We start from the raw sequence: 22,296 nt of genomic DNA on the forward strand, positions 1-22,296 counted from the left end.
TGGTTTTGAGTAGTTACTGTGATCGAGAATGGTGCTTCGAGTATGCGAATTGTGTAGTATGTTATGCGATTATATCTGGAGTTATGGCTATGGCTTGATATATTTTGTTCATACTTATACAGTGTATAAATGTGATATTCGGGTCTTGAAAAGAAGTTCTGAATGTTGGAAATTGAATTCCAAGGTTTATGGGCTAAGATTGAAGTAATAATCTTCAATTACGTGGTATTGTCAGGCCTATATGGAATATGGTGGTGTGGTATCACCCCCAGGTATGTGCGTGATAAGGTGGAATATGGATTCGAAGGTTTAGGAACAACTCTTGGCACACAGTTTACATCATAGTTTTCGAGAGCAGTGCAATGAGAATTAGGTACACAGGTTCAATTGAGTGCAACATTTCACCCTCATACGGACGGACAATCCGAGCACACTATTCAGATACTGGAGGGTATTCTACGTGCTTGTGTTATAGATTTTGGGGGTTTTTGGGATCAATTTTTTCCACTTGTAAAGTTTGCTTACAATAACAGCTATCGGTCGAGCATGCAGATGGCTCTGTATGAGGCTTTGTATGGGAGACGGTGTAGATCTCCAGTGGGTTAGTTTGAGCCCGGTGAATCTAGGCTATTAGGTACAGATTTAGTTCAGGATGCCTTAGAAAAGGTTAAATTGATTCAGGAACGACTTCGCACGGTGCAGTCTAGACAGAAGAGTTATGCCGACCGAAAGGTTCGTGATGTTGCTTACATGGTAGGAGAGAAGGTACTACTCCGAGTTTCGCCTATGAAGGGTATTATGAGATTCAGGAAGAAGGGCAAGTTGAAAAGTAGGTATATTAGACCGTTTGAAATACTTAAGAGGATTAGAGATGTGGCTTATGAACTTGCTTTGCCACCTAGTATATCGGGGGTTCATCCAGTATTTCATATATCTATGCTCCGGAAGTATGTTGGGGATCTGTCTCATGTTTTGGATTTCAGCACAGTTTAGTTGGATGGTAATTTGGCTTATGATGTGGAGCAGGTGGCCATCTTGGACCGGCAGGTTTAAAAGTTGAGATCAAAGAACATAACTTCAGTGAAAGTGCAGTGGAGAGGCCAGCCAATCGGAGAAGCTACCTGGGAGACTGAGCGGGAAATGTGGAACAAATATCCACACCTATTTGAGGCACCAAGTATAATTCTAAACCTATTCGAGGACGAACGTTTGTTTAAGAGAGGGAGAATATAACGACTCAATCGGTCGTTTTGAGCATTTCAGTCTTTTTCCCCATTTACTGCTCATTTTGGGCTTTACAGTTGTTATATGACTTGCCGGGGTAATTAGTTTGGGTCTAGTGAAGTTTCAGAATGAATTGAGACACTTAGTCTTATGGATAAAAGGTTAAGTTGAAATAATTGACCGGATGATGAAATATTTGTAAATGACCCCAAAATGGAATTTTGATGGTTCTAATAGCTCTGTATGATGATTTCGGACTTAGGAGTGTGTCCGGATACTTTTTTTGAGATCCGTAGCTAAATTAGGCTTGAAATGGCGAAAATGAGAAATTTAAGTTTGGAAGTTTGACCGGGGAGTTGACTTTTTGATATCGGGGTCGGAATCTAGTTCTGAAAATTTTTATAGGTCTGTTATGTCATTTATGACTTGTGTGCAAAATTTGAGGTCAATCGGACTTGATTTGATACGTTTCGGCCAAAAAAATATAAAATTTGGAAGATTTGAAAACTCATAATTCAATTCGATGCGCGATTCGTATTTTCGATGTTGTTTGACATGGTTTGAGGCCTCGACTAAGTTTGTATTGCATTTTCGAACTTTTGGGTTGAACAGTGCATTTGGGAGTTGAATCATTTTGACCTCGCGAAGCCATGTCTGTAGCGCACAAAGCCATGCTATATACCTTGCGAAGCCAGGTCAGTAGTGCGCTAGACCGTGCTATATCTCTCGGGAAGCCTGGTCTGTAGCTCGCTACAGAGCGTGCCTAGCTTGGTCTGTATCCCGGGCCAAAATTTGGATGGTCCATTAATCTATCTTTACATCCGACCTTATCTCGTTAAGTAGACGTAAGGGACTATTTTTGAAGGGAATATCTGATATTTTAGAGAGAAGTGAGAGTGTTCTAGAGAGAGAAGAAGCTCAAGTGCTTTGTTCATCAAAATCTTGTCCAAGCCTTGAAATCCAACAAGAAATCCCTCAAGTTCTTCATCTAAGAGGTAAGGTTCCATACCCTAGTTTTCAATTTCGTTTTTGGGTGATTTTTGAGCGAGAATTCACAGGAAAACTTGAGGTAAGTCACTTTTTGTCATTGTTAGTCAATAATATGTAATTATCATCGAATATTCCGACTAGATTACTTATTTTTGGGGTGAAATTCAAAGGTTTGAGCGTAGGGATTGAAAAATTTGATTTGAGGATTAGGAGGTCGAGTTGATGTCGGAATTTGATAAATTTGGTATGGTTGGACTCGTGGTTGAATGGGCATTCACATTTGTAACTTTTGTCGAGTTCCGAGATGTGGTCCACATTGACGATTTTTGAGTTAATTTCGGATTATTTTGGAAAATTAGTATTTTCAAATGGAATTAATTCATATAATATGTATTGAATGAATCGAATTAATTATGAATAGATTTGAGGCATTCGGAGGCCCATTCGCGAGGCAAAGGTATAGCGGAATAAAGAATTGCTTGGATTGAGGTAAGTAACAGTTCTAAATTTGGTCTTAAGGGTATGAATCCCCGTATTTTGTGATATGTGATTGGTTTTTAGGTGACGCACATGCTAGGTGACGGGCGTGTGGGCGTGCACCGTAGGAATTGTGACTTGGTCAATTTCATGGAATTGTGTAGTTGAATAATCTATTGATATCCGTACATTTTCCACGCGTTAGAGAAATTGAGCTGAGACTCGTATTAAAAATCATGCTAAGGCATATGCTGTTATTATTGGTACCCACTAGGGTCATTTTGCGGTTGAATTATATGTTCAAATTGTAATTTCACACTCAGTCATGTTCATTTATTTCATATCACATCTCGATCTCTGTTTCTATTTATTGATACATCATATTATTATTATTGGGCTGATTTTTATGACATCTTGAGCCCGAGAGACTAGAGAGGTTGATGACTGAGTGAGGCCGAGGGCCTGATTGTGAGGATATTTATGAGATCGAGCTGCACAGTGCAACATGTTTCATTGATTTATGCCATGATTGGCATGTTATAGCACTTGGGCTGAAGGATCCCCTCCGGAGTCTGTACACACCCCCAGTGACCACAGGTACCTATTGAGTGCGAGTGCCAAGTGACGAGTGCTGAGTGATTAAGAGGAAGCATAAGTACCTATTGAGTGTGAGTATCGAGTGCTGAGTGATTAAGCAGAATAAGTGATTGTGAGGAAAGAGTGATTGTGAGGTTGGAGTGAATGGGAGGACTGAGAGACTATTTTTCTGAGAAGATGCATTGATTTCATTATTGTTGCACTTTAGCTATCATATATCAATGTTTTGGAAACTTCTGAAAGATATTATCTCTTATTCTAGTCGAACTTGATATGAAATTACTGTTGAGTTTTAAATGTTGAATTGGAAAGCATGCCTACCTTCTATTGTTAGAAATTACTGTAATTGGACTTAACTGTGAAGCTCGTCACTATCTTCAGTTCTTTATTTAGTATTGTTACTTGCTGAGTTGGTTGTGCTCATACTACACCCTGCACCTCGTGTGCAGATCCAGGTACCTCCGTTCACGGCGGTTTTAGTTATTCGAAGCTTTATCTGCGGAGACTATCGAGGTAGCTGCTTGGCAACCGCAGACTTTGACTCTTTTTCCTTTCATTTATTTGTACTGTTCTATATTTCCAGATAATGTTCTATCCGTCAGACTATGTTATCATTTAGATTCTCATGTACTCAGTGACACCGGGTTTAGGGAGTGTTTTATGTCGGTATTAATGAGATTTTGTATTGACCTTAAATATTATATTTTAAAACTTAAAATAAATTATGGTTTATTGAGGTTGTCAGCTTGCCTAGTATCGAGATAGGCGTCATCACGACATGTGAGATTTTGGGTCATGATAGGAAGGGTCCATTAGACTCATTCGAGAGGGAGACGCTCCTAAAACATCTCTGGTCACCCTCACGTCAGTTGTGGTGCAAACCCATGAACCATTTGAAGTTGAGGTAGCTATACCCTTCACTGTAATGGTAGCTCCCACACCATCTTACAAGTTTGATGCCATCCCGTGGGATTATGTTGCGAAAGCAAGGAGAAAGGGAAAAGCCAAAATGGAAGAAACAGGTATCGTGCAAGGTATGACTAGGACTGGCAGAGTTTACACACGTGAGAATCTAGGAGGAACGAGCAAGGAAGTTGCACCTAAGTTGCTTGTTGTTAAGACTGGCACTGACGATCTCTGGAGGAAGATACAAGCAATGAAGTACGCTGTTATTGACTACATGAACAAGACTCCTGCTCAGATATCCATCTTATCACTGTTGCAAAACTCAGACGCGCACAAGAATTCTTTGATGAAGGTTTTAAGTGAAGCTTATGTACTCGTCGGCATAATTAGTGGAGAGATGGATAATATGGTCGGACAGGTATTGGAGAGCCACAAAATCACTTTCCACGAAGATGAGTTACCACCAGAAGGACTGAGTCACAATAGGGCGTTGCACATCACAGTGCAAATCGAGGACACGTTCATATCTAGGGTCTTGATAGATGGAGGTTCGAGTCTGAACATATGCCCACTGAGCACTCTAAAGAGATTGGGTAAAGGCCTGCACAAGATACGAATGGGAAGCATGAATGTGAAGGCGTTCGATGGATCTTAGATAGCCACTATCGAAGAAATCAACCTCGATCTACAAATGGGTCTAACTTGGTTTGATGTTGAGTTCCAAGTGCTAGATATATCTACTACTTACAATGTATTGTTGGGACAGCCATGGATACAAGCAGTCGGGGCAGTGGCTTCAACTCTGCACCAGGTTGTGAAGTTCGAGTGGAATCATCAGGAGGTGATCATTCATGGAGATGGAAGCAACCCCATCTACACCAATCAGACCATTCCAGTCATCGAGAACAGAAGGAAGTTAGGTGAAGAAATATATCACCGTATTGAACGGGTGAATGTAATTGGAAAGTATCGATGGTGGAGCAAGAAGATAGAAAGTATATTATTGTGGACGGGATATGAACCAGGCAAGGGTCTTGGCAAAAAACTTAAGGGGATCACCAAACCTGTACAACTACAGTATCATGGAACGACCTTTGGACTCGGATATGAATATACATGGCAAGAATATCAGGATTAGACACCGCCATGGTGTGCCCCTTATTATCCACTAGAAAAACCCATACCACCGCTGCACCAAACATTCCATCAAGCTGACATGATGTGGGGAACCGAAGAAGATGAGGTTTTGGTTGATATGAGGAAGTTGTTTCTAGATGAAAAAGACATGGACTGCAGTGCAATTGTTGGGGAGGGGGGAGGAAGGGGAGGAGGAAGACCTTACCATTCAGACAATGGAAGAGGGAGTTGTTCTAAAAAACTAGACCGTTGCATCGTCTCGGGCTCGCCGAGTTCCTGTGTATCTTGGAAAATTAGCATGAATTATTTTCAAATAGTTTTGAGCATTTAAGACATTTTCAGTGTTTTGTTTTGAAATAATTACTCGAGCCATTGAGTCGTGCTTGTTGACATTTTAAAAGCATTAATGCATTACTGCTTTTCATATTTATTATTATCTTTCTACATTCTTTTCAGCATAATTATTACATATCCCGATGAACCTACGACTATGACATGTATTAAGACAACGCAACATAAGGACAGTGATTCGGAAAATTTGGAGGATGATATAATACCTGAGGAAATCGTCAAAGAAGTAGAGGATTTTGAAAACAAACTGAAGTCTAATTTGGAAGAAACTGAGGTCGTTAACTTAGGGGATTCTAAAACAGTCAAGGAAACTCGTATAAGCATTCATCTATCACCGTCAGAGAAAGAAGAATATATCAGGTTCCTAAAGGAGTATAAGGACATCTTTGCATGGTCCTACGCCGATATGACCGGCTTGAGCATATCCATAGTAGCACACAAGCTACCCATCAATCCCATGTGTCCACCCGTAAAGCAGAAGCTCAGAAAGTTCAAGCCAGATATGAGTTTGAAGATAAAAGAGGAGGTTACCAAGCAAATCAAAGCCAAGGTTCTCCGATTGGTCGAATACCCGACCTGGTTAGCCAATATTGTGCCAGTTCCAAAGAAAGATGGGAAAGTTAGAGTATGTGTCAATTACCGAGATTTGAACAGAGCAAGTCCTAAGGATGATTTTCCTCTACCCAACATACACATACTGATTGACAATTGTGCTAAGTATGAGCTCCAATCCTTTATGGATTGCTTCGCAGGATTCCACCAGATTTGGATGGATGAAGAGGATGCCGAAAAGACCGCCTTTACCACACCATGGGTAATATATTGTTACAAAATGATGATGTTTGGTTTGAAGAATGTTGGGGCCACCTACATGAGGGACATGACGACTATCTTCCAAGGCATGATACACAAGGAAATAGAGGTGTGCATGGATGATGTTATCATCAAATCTAAAAGAAGTCCAGATCACATAGCAGACCTGAAGAAATATTTCGATCGGCTTCGAAAATACAACTTGAAGTTGAACCCTACAAAACGTGCCTTCGGAGTCCCTACTGGAAAGTTGTTAGGTTTCATCGTCAGTCACCGAGGTATCGAGTTAGACCCATCAAAAATCAAAGCTATCCAGGACTTTCCACCGCCAAAGAATAAGAAAGATGTGATGAGTTTTCTAAGGCGCCTCAATTAAACAGTTATTTTATAGCACAATCAACGGTGATATGTGAGCCAATCTTCAAAATGCTGAGGAAAGATGTTGCAACAAGTTGGACTGAAGAATGCGAGAAAGCCTTCGATAAAATGAAGGAGTATTTATCTAAACCGCTTGTGTTGGTCCCACTAGAACCAACAAGACCTCTACTACTTTATCAACTGTGTTGGAAGGAGACTTTGGTTGTGTTCTAGGACAACATGATGAAACTGGAAGGAAGGAGCATGCGATATATTATCTGAGTAAGAAGTTCATGCCTTACGAAGCCCGGTACTCTTTATTAGAATGCACTTGATATGCTTTGACATTGATAGCCAAGAAGTTGAGATATTATTTCTGTGTGTACACTACATATCTCATATCAAGGATGGATCCGCTAAAATATATCTTTCATAAACCCATGCCAACGGTTAGGGGTGTTCATGGTTCGGTTGGGTCGGTTTTTCCCTAAAAAGAAACCAAACCAAGTAAGTCGGTTTTTCAAATATTGAAACCAAAGCAAACCAATTAAGTCGGTTTTTTATCGATTCAATTTTTGTCGGTTTTTTGGTTTATTGTCGGTTTTTTCTTAAATATGAGACATACACTACCAAACGCATATTCCGGCAAATACATTTTCAATGTAACGCTATCAAACCAATTGCTCTTTGAGAAATATATCATTTACCAAGATATATTGATGATAATTGACTCAAATAATGATGAATAACTTAAGTACTCAATTAAAAATTGATTATTTTTAACATGAAATAAATTCTTGTACTTAATAAAAGAAAGCTACCAATCAAACTAGAAGGCAAAGAATTAGATTATTATAATAGCAAAGAACTAGACTACAAATACAAATGACTAATATGTACCATAAAATTTTAGAAACTTCATATAAAAATATACATATATATAGGTGTAATAATAAATTTAAATAGCAAGTTTTATAGTCGGTTTGGTTCGGTTTTTTTTAATTAAAACCAAAACCAAAACCAAACCAAATTTGATCGATTTTTAAAATTTAAAACCAAAACCAAACCAAACCTAAAAATATCGGTTTTTTTGGTCGGTTTGGTTTGGTTTACGGTTTGGTTCGGTTTTTTGGATTTTTATGAACACCCCTACCAACGGTTAAGTTAACAAAGTGGCAGATATTACTAAGTGAGTTCGACATCGTCTATGTAACTTAGAAGGCAGTCAAAGGGCAAGCATTGGCGGTTCACTTGGCAGAAAATCCCGTAGACGGAGAATACAAACCATTAAAAACGTATTTTCCCGACGAGGAGGTATCGTTTGTAGGATAATATATTACCGAGGCATACGATGGTTGGAAGATGTTCTTCGACGGAGCAGCAAACTTCAAAGGAGTGGGTATCAGAATTATCTTAGTATCAGAAATCGGTCAACACCATCCGATATCCGCAAAACTCAGGTTTTTGTGCACCAATAATATGGCAGAATATGAGGCCTGCATCCTGGGACTTAGGTTGGCCATTGATATGAACGTTCAGGAGTTGCGGTCAAGGCAATTCACACCGGGGAAATTGGTACTAAAACGGATCTTCCCACATCAGGATAAAGCAAAGGGGAAATTCTCACCCAACTGGCAAGGCCCTTACATGGTTCACCGAGTATTACCAGAAGGAGAACTTATACTTGCAGAAATGGATGGAGAGATTTGGCCAAAACCTATCAATTCAGATGCAGTCAAGAGATACTACGTTTAAGATTATGTTCGCACTTTCTATTTGATATAACTAAACTACGCTTGACCTGATTCCCGTTTAAGAGGGGATACGTAGGTAGCCCTGTGGATTCGGTCACATCATAATAAAATCTTCATTTCCCCTATGGTCAGAAATAGGGGCAAGAACTCGAGTTTGCCCGATCTCATCATGTTTGGAACTGCCAAGGAATGTATCGCCAGAAGTACGCATTTCAACTGGGGCAGAATTTTGAGGAGGATCCTCAAAATTCCGAGTTAAGGAGGTTGCGATGTCTCAAAAGCATGTCACAGTCATCAATTCAACAAAATTACTTGCTCTTGTGTATTATCATATATTTCAAACAACTACGTTTTTATAAACAATTTATCAAATGCATGTTTTTCGAAAATTGTATTTCTATAGCAGCTAGACGTTACTCGGGGTGACTCAAGCAGGGCCTCCAGACAAAACCAAAGGCGAAGGAAGGAATCGAGAGCACGAACCAACTTTCCCCCCGCAAAACTCATGACTTTTCTTTGAATGCAGGCACAATGAACATAACAGGAACGTCCGCAAATACATACACACAGCAAGATCACTATCTTCATATCGACAAATGGCGCCAACAGCAAACACATCAAGCTAATAAATGCTTTATTATCTCGCATTTAGCCATTTTCTTTTCTTGCATAGGGCTAATCACTGCCCTCATCATCACATAAGGCTAAGCACTGCCTTTCTTTGCATGAGACTAAGCATTGTCTCCACTCCTTGCATAGGGCTAAACACTGCCCTCACATTGCATAAGGCTAAGCACTGCCTCTCTTTGCAAGAGACTAAGCACCGTCTCCATTATTTTCATGAGACTAAGCACTGTCTCCAATATTGCATAAGGCTAAGCACTTCTTTTCTTTGCATGAGACTAAACATTGTCTTCATTCCTTGCATGAGGCTAAGCATTGCCTCCGTTATTGCATAAGGCTAAGCATTGCCTTTCCTTGCCAGAGACCAAACACTGTCTCCATTCCTTGCATGAGGCTAAGCATTGCCTCCATTATTGCATAAGGCTAAGCACTGCCTTTCCTTGCATGAGACTAAGCGTTGTCTCCATTCTTTAAGCATTGTCTCCACGATTACATAAGGTTAAGCACTGCCTTTATTTGCATGAGATTAAACACTGTCTCCATTCCTTACATGAGGTTAAGCATTGCCTCAATTATTGCATTAGGCTAGGAATTGCCTTTCCTTGCATAAGACTAAACATTGTCTCCGCTCTTCGCATCGGGCTAAGCACTGCCCTCCTCTCACACAAGAGTAAACCTTGTCTCGTCTCGTTCTCGTATATGACTAAACATTATCTGTTTCCTATCCCAAACGATCGATATCAACACATCTTTGCATCTCATGGGCTGAAACATCACCATATTTTCCGAAGGCGTCATAGTCTGAAGGTATCATCCTCACAGACTGAAGATATCATACCATGGCTGGAGGATCTCTCGCAATTGCATATCATTATTCAAAGGCGTCATGGTCCAGAGGTACCATCTTTATGGCCCGAGGACACCATTCCATGGCTGGTGAATCCCTTGTCATACACCTCATGGACCAAGACGTCATGGTCTAAGGACATCATTCTCATCGTTCGAAGGCGACCTTCATGGTCCAAAGGGAATTTGCATCATGTTTAAAATGTCGCAATAACCCATATATATTTTATTTCACCGTGTTTTAAGTTTTGCAAGTAACTCGGGAGGTAACCGTTCTACAAACAGGAGCAATTCTCGCTCTGGTTTCCGTTCACAGCGTTCACATCCTTCGATCACCTCAAATGTAACTGATGATCAACAATTGATTACCCTTTGTTCTATAACCGTTCAAATATTTGCATACATCCATAATGTTCAAATTCACATTCATAGCTCCTATCCATTACTTACGACGCTATCATACCCAAAAGGTCCTTTTCGGAGCATATGACCACTCTTATAACAACTCTATCAGTTTCGTTCGTCGTTGGATCCAGAACTACAGACGGCATTATTCCCGTAACACCAGGGATATGTAGGCAACTCAAGGACTAGGGTTTACCCCCATTTTTCAAAAAACATCATTCCTCACTCAATTCGGATAAAATTGGTCATCATTTTCTTTACCCGACAACTCTTTCATCATTCCCGGGTAAAGAGAGGCAGTTGTAGATACCCAATTTTCCCTCATATTTTTTAAATAGTATATATACTTTAAAAATATAATTTTTGCATCATTACTTAATCTACAAGAGTTATAAAAGCCTATCTATGCTCTCTCAAACCCTCCCCTCACTTCACAAACCCTAGCCGCCTCACTTAAATCATAGCCCTAATCCGATATCACATGAAAATCTTCCTTGTTTCCTTTCCTTTCCTCCATACACAAAGATTCTTACTATCTCTTAAGCATTACAATGTGTTTGGTACTGATTTATTTATGGAAGTTCATTAACATGCATCCATTTGACTCTAATTCTGTATTATAGCCATGTTCTTGACTTGATACATTCACTACCAGGTTATATGGGTCCGATTTAATGAGATGTTTTAAACTATTTGGTTCTCTATATTGAACTAGAATTTACCTAATATTTCTCCTAATCCGATTCTAAATTGATTCTACATGCTATTATTTCCTTTATTATGTTTGATCGACCGTATTTCCTTATTTGTTCGTTCAATTTTACTACTATATAAACCCCTCCCCTAATCCCCTTTAACAGACTCTATTAAGGTTGTTCTCTCATACTCTCACTCACTCGATACTATTCTGAATCTACTACTCTTGGCCGGCTGAAAGCCAAGGCCATCAGAACCCTCTCTAACGACCTCCCTAGTGCGAGCACTGCTCGAAGCTCATTTGAGGCTCATGTGAACTCTAACGCACTAGGATTTGGGTCTTTTATCTGTTCTCTTTGCTGGTTATATTTGAGTTGTTTATGACACTCAGCCTTCTCTTCTATTTGTTTATTGAATCTGCAAGCTAGTGAGTGTCTTGACTTTTGCAATTCTATCCTCTTTTGCTTGTTTCTAGTGCTTCACATATCCATGTTGTTTGAACCAATATGACTCCAATATTGTGTTGTAATCATTGGTAGTTTTATCTGCATTATAGCTATTCTGCAGTTCTGAATCTCCTAGTGTCACAACCTGCCTAATTCTTTAAACTCCTATGTGTTCAGCTTGAATGACTTTGTATCTTTAAGTTTGCTTTGTTGTTCTGCTATTTATTATGAGTTTTTCTAATGCCTTGTTTTGGATTCTCGGACAAGAGTGGGTTGCTCTAGTGGTAAGCACCCTCCACTTCCAACCAAAAAGTTGTGAGTTCGAGTCACCCCAAGAGCAAGGTGGGGAGTTCTTGGAGGGAAGGAGCCGAGGGTCTATCGGAAACAGCCTCTCTATCCCAGGGTAGGGGTAAGGTCTACGTACACACTACCCTCTTCATACCTCACTAGTGGGATTATACTGGGTTGTTGTTGTTGTTGTTGTTGTTGTTGTTTTGGATTCTCGCATTGAGATTCATATGGAGTCATCTCTTACCCAGCATTTGCCTTAATGAACTTCTATTGATAACTCCTTTATGTGAACTCTATTTTTATATCTGCTTACATAAACCGTAATTGTTGTCGTAATGTTTAACCAAACATATGGCTTTAAGAATTGTAATGTGGTGTGTAGCAAACTCTGTGCTCTTTAGTATTGCCTAGGTTCCCAGTTGAATCCTTATACACTTGTTTTTTTTCTATCGTTCCTGGTTGACTAGTTTAAGTTCTGAAATATATCTGCTCTACTTGACCTTAAGCTGGCAACACCTTCTACCATGATATTTTTTTAACTTGGGAACCTCTATGTTACACTCAGCACAATTAAGATTCTTATTAGCTGCTATAGACTATGCCTACTTGCTTGTTTACTTGCCATTCTTTGACAATGATTGTGTTAGACCTTCATGCCATAAATTCCTAGTTTTGAGTCTCTTTTAGGCTAATTCATGCTTTACTATAATCTTGTTGTTTTGAAAACTAAGCATGTATGCTTACTATGTTGACCTAAGTGATATGCCTCCTCAACTCTGCTAATGTTGCACATGATATACCCTTTAACTTGTTATGAACCTATATTGTTAGTCTTTATGCTAAAACGACTCTATTAAGGTTGTTCTTTGTTGATCCTTCAACTTTCATAATTAGATCCCCTGCTTGAAATTGCATTGAGCTATTTTTGACCATATTAATGTCTGAAACTTCTTTAGAAGTAGTTTGTTATCCTGTTATAATCAACCATGTCCCCTAAACTTAGAAAATACAAGTATGAACTCGTCTTGTGTGTGTCCTGCCAACATGTCACATGAATTTGTCTATACGTCTTGGTGATAATTAGCTTTACAATCCTAAGAAATAGGTGTGCAGACTTCCTTCCTTATTTAGTTAGTTCAACATATAGTCTGTTGCTTGTAATCATGTGTGAATCCTTCATTTGGGCTTGGTGTCTGTTCTATGTGATATTGGTCTTGGCTGTTGGATTCAGACTTACTGTTGGTCGTATGAGCTGGGTTTTGAGTCTATTGGAGTTTGCCTAGGAGAAGCACTGGGTTATCAGTGTTGGTCCTATCATTGGGCCTATAGTTGTCTTCTTCTGCAGCTATTCATATTTAATTTGTATTATTTCATTCGGGTAGTAATAACTTCGAATAACGAAGGATGGGGAAGTTAATGAAAGGGCTGAGGTATTCTAATGCTTGCATAAAAGGGTAGAAAATATGCCTATAGGGTATATGTATTATATTTATTATTTCGTTCAGCATACCCTATATGTTATTTAGTTTAGTGTGTTGTACACTAATAGAAAGCATGGCTATAGGAAATCACACACTTTACTTAACTTGTCTAATACTTGTACACCACTCAAAGCATGTTAGTTTAAGCATTTGTTGTACGTGTTTCTCATTATGCATGTTTAGACAACTGTAGAATGCAATGGAATGTGCTTGGCTAGTCTATATACCATGTCTCTAAGGATCCAACTAATCAATCAACCAGTAACCTCTATTGCTTTTAGTATACTGCTCGCCTAGATATCATGACTATAAGACCTTAATCAATCAATCGACTACCTCCGTTACTTTCATCACACTGCCCCGCCTTAGATGACATGCCTCTAGGGATAAAGCATTTGTCAATTGTTACAAATCTTGTCTATAGGATATTGTCACCTGCCTAAGAAACATGTTTATAAAATCAGTGTCGTAAACCCTGAGTTTTTTAATAGCCTTACTGCCTCATAGCACTATCAATGTAGATGTCATACCTATAAGTTTGTAATACCTTTAATCTGCAAATTTGTTAGTTGAGAGCTACAACGCTGAAAATCAGAATCACATAGAAACATGCTTATAGGACTTAATGACTCTAATTTGTCTGAAATTTTCTACTGCCTAACTGCCCGCGTGCATTTGTTATTTATGTCCGGAGATTAACTTGAGCCTTTAATTGTACTTATGTGTAGTCCTACATGTTTTTGAATGTGCGCTAGTTTTATCATTTTGAGCATCCTAAGTGAATTATAGAACCACCCAAATAGAGGTCCAAAGCCTCATGGACCATAGGTATGGGACGGGTAGTGCACGCATAGGGTACGATCTAGAATTGAATTAGAGCGCCTTTAGGTAAACATCTTTAACATAGTAATCGGGTAGCAGGAGATGATAGTTTGTGCCCGCTGAATAATATGAGCAACACCTACCTCAAAGGAGTTGCGAAGTATTACTTATGTTGTACGGGGTGATACTTTAGGCTAAAAAACTTAGGACCCCCCTTTTTCTTTATGTATTTGTTATTTATACTTAGTCATTTAACATGGATCAATGTAGTTGTATCTCTATAGTTATTAAGATTTGTGTCGATTCCCACGTTCCCTAATAAGACTCTTCAACTTCTAAATTTCCCTTTATTTATTTGATCACCTAGTCTAATTACATAATCCACATAGTTTAAAGTTCGACCGGGATCCACAGTTGTGGACCTCGAAGAGTGGCTAACACATTCTCTTTGAGGTAATTTGAGCCCTTACCGTTATTTGGTGACACGGACTAGTCAAACAGAGTTACTTGCAAATAGGTGCCCTAACGCATCTCAAAATCATTAAGTGGTTGCTCTTGTCTTTTAATACCCATTTAAAAGAGTTGTCACACGTCGAAACCCGCTTTTGCGAGAAAACATGGAGCGACGGTGCCATCGGCCAAGAATATAATATGTTGAGGTCCAAGTGGAGGCAACTTCTGTTGATTCCTCTAACGTTGAGGAAATGTTGGCCCAGTATAAGGCCGATGTGGAAGTAGACGAGGCCCTCTTAAAGACAAAGATTCAGTACGTAAAGCGGCCATCCCGGATAGAGACCCTCGAGGAGGTCCATGCCCAAGGTTTTGACATCTCGGCCAAGATTGAAGAAGCCGAGGCGAAGGAACTCTATGAGCCTCAGGGCTCCGAGGGTTCCGGGGGTTCCGACAGTTCCGGTGACGAGTCAAGTCATGATGAAGACCAGGCATAAATGCCTTAGTTTTTCCTTATGTATTTTCTCTTTTATTTATTTTGAGGCCGTTTTGTCGCGCCTTTGTAAATATTTTTTGGAATATATGAAATTTCCCTCTTTTGGCAATACCGAATCTTTACTTTCCACCATATATTTGCAATTTTCTATTTGCGTATCGTTTTTAATACCTTATCATAAAATCAAATGTAGTCTAGAGCGTCCGTTCTTCGGAGGCCCGAATGGGACCTGATTTTAATTGTGGCTCCGGATTACTTATGGCTTCGAATCTTCGATAAAATTGAATGCCTTTAAGATACTTAAGTGTATTAGATGATATTTTTGACGAGGGTAACCTTTTAGTAGGTTTCAATTTTTGTAAGGGCCTTACTTTTTAAGTATGGACTCCGGACGTCTCCGAGCCATTTTTAGGGTGGTCGTAGCCCTTCGTGTTCGGGCATAGCCTAATAGGCTTTGTGCCTCCAGAATTCGGTAGCCCGGTTCGTCCAAATATTTATCGGTCGACAGTCCCCCAGTAGGGGTAGCCAGTGGGCTTTACAGGATCCAGGATCGAAGAAGTAAAATGCACAATAATAAAGTGTAAGGTAAGAAGAAATTTCTTTCATTTCTTAATATGCAGGGTACATGATCGGAGGCGCATAAACCTTGTGTCGTGGCTAGAGTGTACTATGTGGGCACGGTTCGCATGACCGTTTGACCCTTACAACAGATTCTAACCACCAAGTCTTAGCTTTTGACATAATTATTTTTTGTTTCCTTGCTAAAGATCTTAATCTTAATCTAGTGGTAATGACCCCCAATATCCGAGGCCCAACTTGTGAGGGCTCTTATATTGTCGATCTGATGCAAACGATTATTGATTCCGATTTAAGGTTGTTCTTCAAATCTAAGGTAGCACATTTTCTTGTTGCCTCGTTAAAAACCTTGTCGAAAAACCTACTTCGGTACAAAATCGGTTCAAGGGAAAAAGAGTGCAACACGTGCTTTCAAACCTAATAGCCATATCCATCCACCTGCATACGTTAGTCTGTAACGTAACAAACTTAAAAAGGAATTAAGTTCGTACATTAGTAGTAGTACCGCTTTAAGTATGCCACGTTCCAGTTGTTTGGTAGTTGTGCACCGTTTCCCGCCTCGAGTTTATATGAGTCTTTGTCGTTTACTCCTCGATACGATCCTTTCATGTTCGGGCCCAACTTCCCTTCGTTTGGGTTCCTGGTGTGTAGTGTTACCTTTCTAAATACCAAGTCCCCGACTTGAAAATGCCGGAGGTTGGCTATTTGGTTGTAGTACCTTCCTACTCGCTGCTTCTGGCGGCCAACCGAACCATGGCGGCCTCCCGCCTTTCATCTAATAGTTATAAGCTCGTGATCATGGACTCGCCATTTGACTCTTCGGTAGCATACTGGAACCTGAGGCTAGGTTCCCCCACCTCGACTGGTATCAAGGCTTCAGCTTCGTAGACCAGAGAAAACAGGGTAGCCCTGGTGGTTGATTTCGAAGTCGAACGGTATGCCCACAGGATTTTGGGTAAGATTTCCTTCCATTTTCCCTTCAAACCGATCAACCTCTTTTTCAGGTTTTGGAGTATAGTTTTGTTCATTGATTTTTCCTTCCCGTTCCCGCTAGGGTGATAAGGCGTTGATAGTATCTTCTTCATCTTGTGATCTTCGAAAAACTTACTCACCTTGCTGCCGACGAATTGTTTCCCGTAGTCACAAATTACCTCGGCTGGTATTCCAAATTGACATATTATGTGATCCTATATGAAGTTAATAACTTCTTTCTCTCGGACCTTCTCGAACGCCTGAGCCTCCACCTATTTGGAAAAGTAATCGGTTATGAATAATATAAATTGAGCCTTACCGGTGCCCACGGCAGGGGACCAATGATGTCCATTCCCCACTTCATAAATAGCTACGAATACAGGACACGAGTGGGCATTTCTCCCGGTTGATGGATCATCGGGGCATGTCTCTGGCACACGTTGAGTTTGTGCATCATTTCCCCCCCTCGAGTTTATATGAGCCTTTGCCGGTTACTCCGACAACTCGATACAGTCCTTCTCTATTTCAATACAGTAATAGCTAACTCTGATTAACTTTCGAACTACATATTCTGCCCCCGAATGGTTCCCAGAAGGGCCCTCGTGAACGTCTCTTATGGCATATTCGATTTCTCACGGCCCTAATCATCTAGCCAGTGGACCGAAGAAGGACATCCTGAACAATGCCCATTTGACTAAGCAAAAAAATCTGCCAGCCTTGGTGCACAGGGCTGTTGATTCCTTGGGATCCGATGACAAATTTTTCTATTTTAAGGTAGTCTATGTATTGTTTTCTCCAATCCCAAGTTAAACTTCTCGAATTTACTTTGACGTGACCTTCTTCTTCCACCAAGTTCATCAGTTGTACCACTACCCCTAAGTTGAATCCATTAGAGTCGACAGACGACCCCAAGTTGGCCAGTGCATCAGCCTCACCGTTTTGATCTCGGGGTACATGTTGCAAAGTCCGTTCCTTGAATTGGTGCAGGGTCACTTGCAGTTTGTCTAAGTACCCCCACACCCATTCTTCTTTTACTTCGAATATTCCATTGACCTAATTTATGATAAGGAGAGAGTCACATTTGGCTTCAATTACTTCGGCCCCAAGGCTCTTAGCCAATTCTAGACCTACAATCATACCCTCATACTCGGCTTCATTGTTAGTTAATTTTATAGTTCCAATAGACTGCCCGATTACACTTCCCGTAGGAGGTTTTAACACAATACCAAGCCCGGACCCTTTCGTGTTGGAGGCACCATCCGTGAATAGGGTCCAGATTTATGAGTTAATCCCCAAGGTGAGTAGTAATTCCTTTTCGACTTCGGTTATTAAGACCGGCATAAAGTCGGCCATGAAGCCTGCTAAAATTTGAGATTTTATGGTAGTTTGGGGTCGGTACTCGATATCGTAACCGCTAATAACTATGGCCAGTTTGGCCAACTGACCTGATAGCTCGGGCTTATGGATGATATTCCTCAATGTGTAGGAGGTTACGACGCATATATGGTGGCATTGAAATTACGACTTTAGCTTCCTGGAAGCGCTTAGCAAAGCGAGTGCTAACTTTTCTAGGTGAAGATACCTCAATTCGGCATCGCCTAGGGTTCTACTGATATAGTAAATAGTAAATTATGTACCTTTTTCCTCCTGGACTAAGACACCACTTACCGCCACCTCGGACATCACCAAGTAGAGGTACAACTATTCGGCTGCCTTTGGAGTGTGCAACAGAGAGGGGCTCAACAGGTACCGTTTGAGTCCTTCAAAGCTTGCTGGCATTCCGCAGTCCAGGAAAAGTTATTCTTCTTCTTCAATAGTGAGAATAATCGATAGCTCTTATCCGAGGACCTCAAGATGAACCGGCCTAATGCGGTTATACGCCCGTCAGCCTTTGAACTGCCTAGATGTTGTCCACTATGGTGATATCCTCTAGGGCCTTTATATTGTCAGGGTTGATATCTATCCCCCGATTGTATACCATGAACTCGAGGAATTTGCCCGAACCGACCTCGAATGCTCGTTTCTTCGGGTTTAGCTTCATGTTGTATTTTCTTAGTATGTCGAAGGTTTCCTGCAAATCTTTCAAATTGTCCTCTGCTCACAGGGATTTGACCAACATATCGTCAATATAAACTTTCATTGATTTCCCTATTTGTTCTTCAAACATCCGGTTCACTAAGCGTTGGTAGGTGGCACCAGCATTCTTTAATCCAAACGGCATTACGTTATAGCAGTATATACCAAATTTGGTTATGAAAGAAGTCTTTTATTGATCGTTCGGGTCCATCCGAATTTGGTTGTACCCGGAGTAGGCATCGAAAAAACTGAGTATCTCGTGCCCGGTCATCGCGTCAATCATTCGATCAATGTTAAGAAAAGGGAAAGAATCCTTAGGGCATGCTTTGCTTAGGTTTTTATAATCCACACACATCTTAAGTTTATTTCCTTTTTTAGGTACTACCACTACGTTAGCTAGCCAATCCACACATCTTAAAGATGGATCCTATTTTTAGAAGTTTGGATACCTCATCCTTGATGAATGTGTGCTTGATCTCGGATTATGGTCTCTTCTTCTTCTTAGCCGGATGGAACTTCGGGTCCATACTGAGCTTGTGAGTGATTACCTCGGTGGGATCCTTGTCATATCAAGATGGGACCAGCATAACAATCGACGTTAACTTTATGAATATTAATAAATTTTTTCCTAATCTCGGGGGTTAATCCCGTGCCCAGGTATACCTTTCAATCTGATAGATGTTCGATTAATATGACTTGTTCCAACTCTTCAACCGTTGATTTGGTGGCGTCAGTGTCATCAGGAGCTATGAATGATCTCGGGACACCATAATAGTCCTCCTCATCTGCTCCTCGTCTCCCTGTTTTTCTGGTTCAATCGAGGCCGGTATCAGTGATTGCTATTTAATCTCTTCCTTTCTGGCCGATCCCGTGTTTCTTGACGTCAAAATTGCGGGCATCGGGATTACCTCGTCAATGTGAAAAATCTCCTTTCAGGCCGACTGTTCTCCATAGACCGTTTTGACTTCCTTCGGTATGGGAAATTTCAATGTATGGTGCAAGGTTGAGGGTACCGCCCTCATGTTGTGAAGCCACGACCTTCTGAACAGAGCGTTGTACCTTATGTACCATTCGATCACGTAGAACTTCATTTCTTGGATTGTCCTAGCAGTGTTTACTGGCAAGGTTATCTCTCCTTTCGTGGTCTCACACGCCATGTTAAATCCTTTCAATACTCGGACTGGTACGATTTCGTCCTGTAAACCCAATTGCACTACGACCCTTGATTTGATGATGTTGGCCGAGCTACCTGAATCAATAAAAACACGTTTAACTCGAGATTTATTGATAAGTATGAATATTACCGGTGCATCATTGTGAGGTTGTGCGATTCCCTCGGCATCTTCGTCGTTGAACGAAATAGCTCCCTCCAGAATATAATCTCGAGTATATTTTTCCCTTATGATAGATACTTCAATGCATTTCATCATTGGTCCCCGGGGGACTTCGACCCCTCCAATTATCATATTGATCATGTGCTGAGGTTCCACTTGTTCAACCTGTTTGGGCATACCTGAAGTGGCTTTTTGCTCGCTCGCTCAGGAACTATTGGTGGTGCCCGTTGTTAAATAATCAGGCAACTTATTATCTCAACTGTCGGCAATCTTCGATCCTATGACCATGAGTGCCATGATACTTACACATCAAATCAGAGTCTCTTTGTGTAGGGTCGGACTGCAATGGTCAGGGCCACTTGGTCTCTTTGATGCGCCGTATGGCTAACATAATGCTGGCAGCATCCACGTTGAAGTTGTACTCCAATAATCTTAGTGCTTCCCTACTCCTGAGCGGCCTATCGAACCCATTTTTGCTCATCAGACCTCAGCCACTAGGCCCTCGATCGCTTCTCTTTTCATTCCTTGTGGGGTGACACATGGATCCATTTCCCCTTTGATCCGTTGTGTACGATTGATACCGATCTCGAATTGGTATTGGCTCATGATCAATGGCTCTCGTGGATCTATAATCGACCCTGATGGGGTAAACATATACAGAAGGGCCCCCTAGTTGGTCGTCCTCGACCTTGATCTTCGATTGGTACCTGTTGTACACGTCGGCCCAGGTTACTGCCGGGTACTCCACCAAATTTTGTTTTAGCTGTTGAGAGGACAAGGAACTTCGAGGATTGAGCCCCTAAGTGAATGCCTGAATGACCCAATCATCTGCAACCAGTGGTAGATCCATCCATTCCATCTGGAACCTTGACATGAAGTCCTTAAGAATCTCGTTATCCATTTGTTTGACCTTGAAGAGATCTGACTTTCTAGTCTCGAATTTGATGGCCCCGGCATAAGCCTTTACGAAAGCATTTGCAAGCATAGCAAATGAGCCAATGAAATTCGGGGGCAAGTTTTGATACCATATCATTGCTCCTTTCGACAAAGTCTCCCCAAATTTCTTCAATAACACAGACTCGATCTCATCGTCTTCCAAGGTGTTCCCCTTGATCGCTCATGTATAGGAGGTCACATGTTCATTTGGATCCGTGGTCCCATTGTATTTGGGGATGTCGAGCGTGTGAAACCTCTTTGGGATCGGCTTTGGTGCCGTGCTCGGAGGAAAAGGCTTTTGGATAAATTTCTTGGAATCCGGCCACTTCAATATCATGTGTGCTTTCGGGATTTGATCGACCCCAAAATTATATGTTTCCACCGTCTTGTCATTAGCCTCAATCCTTTTCTCACCTGACTCCACCCATTTCGTCAACACTTAGAGCATTTTCATTTCCTCAGGACTCACCTTCGCCTTCGGGCGCTTCTCGAGCCTTTGGTCAGGGTCCTCCGCGAATATTATTTTCGGGATGAGTTGACAAGTTGACGTTGATGGCCACCTATGAGTTAGCATCGACCTGGTCAGTAATTGGAACACCGTTGGGATGTGCAGGAAGCACATTATTGCTAGAGAGGGTAGTGTGTACGCAGACCTTACCCCTACCCCGAAGAAGTAGAGAGGTTGTTTTCGAATGACCCTCGGCTCAAGAAAACAAAAAGACAGAAGGACAAAAGGAGACATATTAGTATCACCACAACAATCATAGGAAAATTAAGAACACCGTGAAATCTAGAAGAAAGATGCAAAGCAAAAGCGATAGCTATCAAATAAGTCCTGCACTGAAAAGCGAAATAGTAAGATGCAACATTGCCACTAGCTATCTTAGACAAAAACCCTACCTGGCTAGTCCTACAATTGTATGAAGTAAGGCAAGACTCAACTACCTCCTAACCTACAACCCTAATACTCGACCTCCATATCTTTCTATCAAGTGCCATGTCCTCAGAAATCTGGAGCCTCACCATATCCTGCCTGGTCACCTCTCCCCAATATTTCTTAGGTCGCCCTTTACCTCTTCTAGTGCCCGGTAGGCGCAAAACTGTTTACCCTAAAATTAGGTAACAATTAAATTTGTACGCGATTTTTTAAGGATATGTGGTTTAATTCGACACGAATAATTAAGAATATTAGATAAATGAATTAGAAACGAAATAAACGATCAAACTAGTTGCAATGTT

This window comes from Nicotiana tomentosiformis, chromosome 11 (assembly GCF_000390325.3).
Source record: "Nicotiana tomentosiformis chromosome 11, ASM39032v3, whole genome shotgun sequence".
Classification (NCBI taxonomy): Eukaryota; Viridiplantae; Streptophyta; class Magnoliopsida; order Solanales; family Solanaceae; genus Nicotiana; species Nicotiana tomentosiformis.